Here is a 9653-nt window from a genome sequence, read left to right as displayed (position 1 = left end):
GTGCCTTAGGATATGGTCGTATTTCTTCTGGACTAACTATTGATTTTACTATGCCTTTTGGATCATGTCTTAGAGTAATAATTGGGGTAAGCTGTGGGTGTGTTTTATGCGTTTCATTGGATGGACCATGTCGTGGTTCTGTTTCAATTGTATCTTGGGTAGTTTCATCAGTTGTATTAGGGTTGTTGATGGGCGATCAGTCACATAAGATAGTAAAAATTCATCATCTCCAAAAATCCCTTCATTCAGAAGATAAATTCCTGTCACATGAAAGCCTTTTGTAATATTTTGAACTGAAAATGCCCGGCCATAAGCTTTTAAAATACTTCCACATATATTATAAATAGTGATTGGACGCCTGTTTTCTACCATCCACTCTTTTACAGCTCGATTATAAAATGTTTTGTATGGACCGAATACTGTTCGGTCCAGAGGCTGGAATTTATGTGACGTATGAGTTGTTAATGTTAAGAAAATAATATGGTTCTCTCTGGCCAATATAATAGCTTCTATTGTTATGTGAGATTCGTGGTTGTCCAAAATAAATAAAACTTTATTTTCAGCAGATGGTTTTGTGTTTAATGAAATGTTTCATATACTCTAAAAATATAATATTATTAGACCAGTCAGATGGATTGGCACCTCCAATTATACCAGGCGGAACTTGTAACAACATAGGCTCAGTACATTTTTTTCGTGGAAATATAACCATGGTGGAACATGATTACCGGCAGTGTTTATAGCACAAATCATTGTAACATTTACGGGCGTTCGCCAGAGGTCATACAGCCAACTTTATTAGTCTCCTTAGTGGCAATGATTTTTGGAGGTGCATGCACTGTGAAATTCCTTGTTATATCCAAATTATATATTCTGTCAGGAGTGAAATGACTTCGACTCAAACAATTGATTAGATTTTCGAAAAAAACAGAAACATCAAACTTGTTAAAGCTAGTAGCTCTAGACATACTAGTTGCCTCAGGCTTCCTAAGGGATAATGTTTTATTTCGGCTAAAAAAATATCTCAGTCATTCCTTACGAGCTTCTTCAGTATTTTCCCATTCTTTCACATGTTTCCCATTCTTTATTGCAAACAGATATGCTAATTTTCTATTGTCAGTTAAGTAAAATCATACTGTAACCTAGCAGACATTTCCAAGTATTTAACTAGTTCATTCTCTTCGTCTACAGTAAATATTTTGCGTCAATTAATATTTGATGTATAAGTATAACTATCTTTATGCAAGCCATTAAACAATTTAAAATGTCGTAACAATGTAGTTTTCGACACATTATAAGTACTTACAGCTTGAGATATTAATACATTTTTTTTAGAAACGTCATTAACTGCACATTCCAAGTTAGTTTTAATGGGAGGTACTCTTATGACACCACTTTACTTCTAGGCATTTTAACTTTTCAAATCTACAAGCAATTATACAAAATAATTCATTATGAAATCTCAATTAATACGAGTTTCTTTTTTTTATTTTCTAAAGGTTTTTATTTTTTTTGTCAGGTCGCGAACCCTCTTGAATCGATTGTGTTCACCCACCCTTCCCACCTCTTAACGTCCTTTACCGCCACCACACCTCCAACGCATCTCCATGGTTACCGCACGTCATCTCTCCTGGCAAGGGATCGAACGTAGGATCCGGGATGCTTGCGCCAGTCGCAGTGTTCAATTGTTACCGAAGGCGTTTTGATGTCGTGTGCAGCAGCTATTCGTTTCGAAGGGGATTTGTGTAAGTATACAATTTTTTTTTATTTTTACTTACATTATTTGTTTAACTACACCCGACGACAATGTATTCGTGCAACGGTTTGTAACCGAGTCAGGTCGTTTCAATATTGCTTACAGCCAAATTTAACGGGATTTTTTTTAAATGCCGCTTTTTTTATTGAGGTCAAGTGCGATAATTGCAGACGAACGAAGAAAATGTAACTGCAATTTTTTTCTATGCATATAACCAACCACGTTTTATAATTAAAAATGTCCAAATGAGATTTGACACACGTACCGGGCCATATTTGTTGTATACAAATGTGCCACGCCCGTTTTTTTCTATGACTGTCACATGCAGTTGTGTCTGTGCAAAACATACAAGTAGTGAATTCTTGTAAAACTCTCTAGATTACTTTGTGTAGTTCTCTTCGCGCGAGTTTTAATATTTAATTGTGTTATATTTTATTGTCACGGGGAGGGGCAGTCGCTGTTAATTCTAATCATAGTCAAATCATTTTATTTACGGCACAGAGGCACAGAAACAACAAAAGTCATACTTTGGAATAGGAATAGGTTACCATAATTAAAATAGTTAAGTGTTTGATTTTTTTTTATTTCTATTTTTAGTAATTTTTTGCAGTCGTTCTGTGAGTAATTTTACATTAACCAAATAAGTAATATGTATCAAGTTATCCGTTTTTTACCATTTATTATTATTATTTCGTTGTTTCGTGATTTAGTAGGCGCATGTATTTATTCAGAGTTAATCGGTAATCACAGGGGCTGACGTCTAGTTCTAACAACTTTAATTTATAATTGTGATTTGTATTTATTTAATTCATTATTAGTTCAGTTTACCACGCAAATAACTAACTATCCAACAATTACATACAGCATATTATTTATTTTTGTACATTTTTATTTTGCCCGAAGATGTTGGACTGATTTTTGGTGAGGGTCTTCCAACTAACTATAGACACCCGTATAATTGCTACAATCGATAGATAACACGTTATAAAATAAAATATGTATTGAACGAACATAATCGATATTGGTGTACGCGATTCCGATGTTTAGTTCTCTTACAACCAAATTTTCAAAATCGAATATTGTCAACTATCGATTGCGTGCTTTTGCAACATAGTTTATCGTTTTATTTCCATATTTTCTCTTCTTCTTTTATAGCTGATTGTCATGCTATTATATTATATATTAGTTCCCTATATTTTATTAGACACTTGCGATACAATAGCATACCTGCTTCTAGCATCTGGCTCTACATTTTTTCTCTCTTGGATTTTTTATTCTCTAACCCTTTCAACAATATCGTGACTCTGCCTTTTTATCCTTATTATTATGTTCTCGGTGTATACATTGTCAAAAAGTGGGTTTTTTTTATGATCCTGGTGAAACACATACGATGTAGCTGCTCGTGGGCAGAAATAAACTAAATACCAAGCGTGCGGTTTTTTTTGTTGCAATAGACCCATGAAGAAATTCGTCTTTTACAGCTCATTTTTATACACTCGAAAAACCTCAGGATCATGAACTTATGCGTTACTAATTCCATGTTTTTAAATTTGTAATTGGATTTGTTTTAACTCCAAAACAAATGTTTCGATAAATGACGTCATTGGATTCCGTATTATTTTTTAATAAACACCAAAAATAAGAAAACAAACGCTTATTAAAGCTTGTAAAAAAATGGCTATCGTAAGAAAAATATCCCAAAAATATAATATTATAAAAATAAAAACACACGAGTCAGTTGTTTATCTTATAAAAGTAATCCTGTAAAACTTAATGTAACAGAAGTTTTGAATGGTCGTTTATAATCTATAATAAAATTTAAACCCAACACTCATGGTATTTTTGTAGTAATGAAATTATACAATGACATTTTAATTAACTCTTAATCACAAAAATATCTCATTCGACTAGTCTAAAAAGCTAACTAATAAAATTCATAAAAAAATAGACTTACTCATTATATGGTCGCTCTGGAATCAAAATAGTTAAATCAGCACCGTTCTCAACTGCAGTTTCGCCTACGCTTCCTCTATTAGGGTAGTTGTGCATCTACTATACTTGGAAAAATTCAAACCTTCCAAAATAATTTAATAAGAGTAATAACTAACGCTCCCTGGTTCGAACGCAACAATAATTTACATAGAGACATCCAAATTAAAAACATCCACGATCTCATAATTACTCTGGCGGAAAAAATTCATAGTTCATTAAAATCAACAGGTTCACTTTACTTCAATTTACACATACATTCATCAGTCTAACGACGCTTAAGATGCGGCCGTCCACACGATCTGATTAATTAATTATTTTTATAATTATCTTATATTTCTCGCAGTCCTACTATTATCATTTTATAAAAAGTTAAAACTGTATCTGTATATTGTATATCCTCAGATGAGATAGCATTAGCTAGGAAGATCTTATTGTAAATAAATACAAACAAAAAATAACGTTATTAAAGTCGACCTGCGACTCTATCTAACTATCGATTTAGAAATCGATAGTTCATTCCCTCCACCTCTTCAACATGAATCAATCACTTCTCCTCATTTATCATTTTCACCCACTGTCTGACACCACTACTCCCTAATCCTTCTACATGAAATCTAGACCCTATCTTCCTCCACCTCTTTAATCCCTTCAACTCTTTCTCTCCACTTACTCCAACTCTCCCTATACCTCATTTTCTCTATCCTCCCACCTCTAACAATCACGAAGTCAAGTACGTAATTTTTCATGAAACCGTCACCTTAAAAAAAACAGGAATATTTGTTTTCACATAATTTTAAAAAGGTCAAGTTAATAAATTGCCTATGAATATTATTATGAGCCATAATTTAAGTAGAATCATTTTTAGTTTAAAAACACAAAAAAAAAATTATATGTATACAATATTGTTGTAAAAAGTGATAATATAGAAAATAAAAGTTTAGTATGAATATAATATAATAGTGCCATAATAATATAATGAGAATGAGAAAAAAAACTGCTATATCGTGTGATTTACGGTTTAGTAGACTGACGATTAATGCCTGCAGAGTCGATGTTAGGAGGAAGACCAAAGGATTGATAATCGCTTTAAACTCGTCCAGGAACTTCGATAGGGGTTCGATGATCGGGAGAGATGTTGCTTTACCGGTATTGACGTGACCGAAGACCGATGCGTAAGAGCGGGGCTGTGATGCTGTGTAATCAATGGGAATTGACTGGCGATTTCTCTGTTTGTTTTATTTTTATCCCGATTAGACTCGTTATTGATTTTGGATTTTCTTTTAGAAAATAATTTTTGATAGATTTTACATCCTTTGTAGCTTGCAGTATGATCTTTGTTGCCAAGAGCACATTTGGCTGGTTAGTCTCGTGGTTTTTGACATTCCACTGAGGAATGGTCATCACCGCATTTTACGCAACGTGGTTGATGAGAACACATATTTTTAGTATGAAAATAGGGTTGACAATTCTTGACTGAGGAATAAAATTATGCTTCCGTGGTTTCCGATCTTAACGCGTATACTAAGAAAGGATGAGATATTAAAAATCTCTGTATTATTGTCAGGTAATCCTAAATCAATTCTCCAAAGAGACAGTGGACGTTTAGTGTTTTAGCTTAAAATATTTGTAATACGTAAAACCGTGTGGCCGAGTTGCTTGAAAGCAGTGGATATGTCAATTACGAGAGTTGAGTGATGTAAGTGTTTTATAATTATGCTAAAAAGTTTGGAAGTTTTTGGCATATATGAGTGAAAATTATATTTCTTTTCCTTAAAAAAATTAAAAAGGATTATAATCTTCAAGGTTGGGATTGTCTTTGTAAGCTGTTTTAACAATGTCAAGAATTGTACCTTCTTTCGAAAGTACAGCAAACTTATTTGTTAAAGAGAATACCTTTGATTTGTTTCATCTATTCTGGGAGATGTAGGTGAAGAGAGGTTGCTTACCTGCAGGTATTAGCTTACCTTTGAATATATTGATAACGAACCGCGTGACAACAGACGTGCGTTCATATTGGCCGACGAAACCGGACACCAAAATACTCTAGATTATCCTAATTATTGTCTTAGAATATTACTAATTGCTCAATTTTCCTTTTGATTGTATCCATAGATAATCTTAAGCTGTCCAAGTACCGCTATCCAAAAAATTGCCCTTCGGGGCTCGGACCAAGGACGCTCACAAGCGATGGCGTATATGTGTAAAAAAGGCGATTGCAGCGTTACAAATCGTATTGTAACTTGTAAGTATATTTATTATTATTATCGTAATGTAGTTTATATAATAAGCGATTCATGACACCATAATGATTATTTTTTTTTTTTAAATATGCTCACTTTTTAGCTTACATATTTAATTGTAACATGAACATTCCAAAATATATATTAATTTATTATAATACACATAAGACATATAACTACAAGATCTGGAACCAAATTTGAAAACACCCGTTTTTATATTATTTTTCAAATAAAAACTTATATTCTAAACATTTATTACAAAACCAAAATCATTGATTGAATACAATTTTTTTTTAAATTATCTTGTGATAAAACATGTTTTTGTTTGCTACCTATCGTTAATTGCAAACAAATCCTTCGTTTTTGTGTGCCTATGTAACAATTGTACCAACGATTCACTTTTTTATTACAAAGATCTGATAGTAAGTATGGTTAAAGCGTGTATTTTCATAAATTAATTTTAAAAAAAAAATGTTATTTTGTTAAATAAAACCATTGAAAAACTAATTTAATTACTACCTCAAGTTTTCAAACAAAGTTTCTACATCACTTACTTAGTAATATTGTTTCAAATTTGTATGAAATCTGGAACGCTGATTTTAACACGTTGACTGCCACAAAACCGCCTGTAACCATAGTCATGTTATTTATGTGACTCCACTTGGGTCGCCCGCTGTCAAATAAAACATCAACATAAATATAATTTATTCGCTAACCCCTAGTAATTTAGTAAAAATATTAAACTTAAAAATTTTGAAAACTATCATATGTTTCTGTGATATTTGTCATCTAATTTATTTGTGTGATCTATATCTAGGTAATCTGGACGCGTTTAAGAGCAAATCTACTGTAAATCAGGCTTTTTCATGGCAACAAAAGATCATTAAGATTTTGGCCCGTGTTCATAGTTTTGGCGAAATTCAAGAGACACTGCCGCGCTAAGTCGTGTGAAAAAAAACCATTCAAAGTATCTATTTGCTGACCATCCCTGTTGAGCTACATCACATAGCCATACTCAAAACAAATGGATTCCCGATCGATCGAGGACAAATTAATAATTAGAACATTACACGTGCATACAAAATCCACCCAGAAGATAGTTGTTTGGACTAACGCTTCAAAAGATTGATTTCAGCAAGCGGTAAAAATTATATTATAAATTAATGTGTGTGTTTATTTAATAGTTTTAAACGCAATGCATATATTTAAGAACTGTTTAACGAACTAATTGAAGCTAGGCTAAATTCTATTCTCGGATCTATTAATTATAACATAGTACAATTAATATTAACGTTAATTTGTAATTAAATTTGATTTAATAACCATGATGGAACTTCCTTATCTATTAAATAAATTATATAATAATTAATTAATAATAATAAGTTTTTAATATCGTAAAGATTAATCCCATATTCAACAATTTAGTTAGTAGTTGGCTATTATATGAGTAAATATATTTACATCACAAATTCAAATAGGATACATTAGGTTAAATTAGGTTGAAAGCGATTTTGTAAAACGTTAAACTTTCATAGGTTAATACTTTAAAACAAGTAAGTATTAATAAATAATAATGTTAATGACTTATTACTTGTCATTCAAGGGTGGAAAAATGAAGAATTAGATTAATTGAAATATCGCGAGCGAAGACTCGGAATTTCAAATATACTTAATGTATAGGTATAGATAAATATTTATAAAAAAATATAGTTTAAATTTGGTTAATAGGTTATTTTTTAAGGAACTAGGACTTAAAAACGTAATTTAAGTATAGGAATAAGATAGGTTAATTTTTTTTTGTATATTTTTTTTCGACAAAAAAAATATATTGCCCAAAATAACTTATATTAGAATTATTTGAAATATCGCGAGCAAAGATTCGGAATTTCATTCATACATTAAGTTTAGGATTAGGTAATTTAGTATTAGATTAATTAGGTTGCTGCAAAATAACTATATTTTTTTAATTAAGATAAATTGTATATTGTATGTAAGTATATTGTAAGAAGAAGTACTATTATTAATAGTTATTAGTTTATCCAAAGTGATTAATAAGATATATGTGTTGTGGTTAGCATTACACAAATTATCAATAATTATTGTTTATTAATTTGATTTCATTATTATTGTAATGAATCGGAAATGGCTAATCAATGACCTCGTACTCGTTTAATAGGCTAGTTGAAAGTCGACAAGTGAAAAACTTGGGCTTTCAAACCCCTAACTTATAAGTAATATTTATAAAAAATATATAATTAAGGTTAGGTTATAAGAGTTTTTTTTAAGAAGTTCGGACTTAAAAACGTAATTTTAGTATAGAATTAAGTTAGGTTAATTTTTTTAAAATTTTTTTTTTTTAATAAATATAAATATATTTCCAAAAATTACTTAATTATGCCTCAGAGCGTGAGATATTCGCTATATGGATACCATTAGATTAATTGTATTCAGAATGGTACTTTTAAAAGTGAAATACTTCAAGTTTCATAATTCAAGTAGTTAATGTATTAGGTTATTTATGTTTATATGGCATTATTAGGTTAAACAGTTTTTTTATCCTTTACCATTTAATAGCTCATTTATTTTGGTTAATTTTTTTTGACATTTTTTCTATTGTCTTTAATTTAATATAATTTTTACATAATAAGTCAAAAGTAGATCATTTTAAATTGGTTTGAATCTTTTTTAATTTTTCCAATAGAAACCAGTTTTTTATAAGTCTAATTTGTTTTCAAAAACGATTTTTGTTGTTTTTTTTAACTTGGTTAATAATTAGGTCGGTCGAAAGTATTTGAGTTAAATACTTGGACTTTTTGATTATTATTCGAATAACGGTAAGTTGACTGTTTTTATTATTATTAAGATAAATAGGCCGTTCAATGACTTTGAAAATATATAAGTTAGTTGAAAGTCGACAAGTGGTAAACTTGGGCTTTTAAACCTCTAACTTATAAGTAATATTCATAAAAAATATATTATTAAGGTTAGGTTATAAGGGTATTTTTTAAGAAATTCGTACTTAAAACGTAATTTAAGTATAGAATTAAGTTAGGTTAATTTTTTTTTTATATATTTATTTTAACAAAAATAAATATATTACCAAAAATTACTTCAAAGTTTCCCAATGGGATAATTGAAATATCGCGAGCGAAGACTTGGAATTTCAAATATACATTAAGTTATACCTAGGTATAGATCATTTAGTGACTACATTTTTTAAGTATTATTGTTTATTATTATTAATTTGATTTGATTATTATAATAATAAATCAGTTATTAATTAGCCGTTACCCAAATATGTAGTTAATAATGTTAAAAAATGTAATTTAAGTATTGGAATAGGTAAAGTAAATTTTTTTTTAATAAAATTAATTATAATATTTGTATAACAAATAAGATATAATTGTAAGTCATATTAAATTTAGTACTTAATGTAAGCAAAAATAAGGGAATAATATTTAGTGCTATTCATAATAGGTTAAGAAAGTCACCAGTGGCCAAATAGAAACACTCGGGATCTTCAAAAAATAAATAAATATTTAGGTGAAAGATTTATTTTTTTATTATTATTGTTTTAAATGCATTATAGAAGTATTGACAACATTAAATGTCCATTTTTCATCGATTCTATCAACTAATATTAGGTTAATTGACTGTCAGCGAGT

The 9653-nt window shown here is 30.0% G+C and overlaps 1 long non-coding RNA gene across 1 annotated transcript; it reads left to right on the top strand.

Moving 5' to 3' along the window:
• The first annotated feature begins 1696 nt into the window (after positions 1-1696).
• LOC126845352 (uncharacterized) lies at positions 1697-7106 on the top strand. Its single transcript, XR_007686763.1, has 3 exons — positions 1697-1745; positions 5861-5990; positions 6806-7106. It is a non-coding gene; the product is annotated as an uncharacterized LOC126845352 (long non-coding RNA).
• Positions 7107-9653: the final 2547 nt, after the last annotated feature.

The sequence above is a fragment of the Adelges cooleyi genome, unplaced genomic scaffold, assembly GCF_023614345.1.
Source record: "Adelges cooleyi isolate 19-005CV unplaced genomic scaffold, UGA_ACOO_1.1 ACOO_flye_CR_arks_rails_tigmint_CR_PRNA_784, whole genome shotgun sequence".
Lineage (NCBI taxonomy): Eukaryota > Metazoa > Arthropoda > Insecta > Hemiptera > Adelgidae > Adelges > Adelges cooleyi.
Note: the sequence above shows the minus strand (reverse complement) of the source record. Positions and strands in the feature narration are given on the sequence as shown.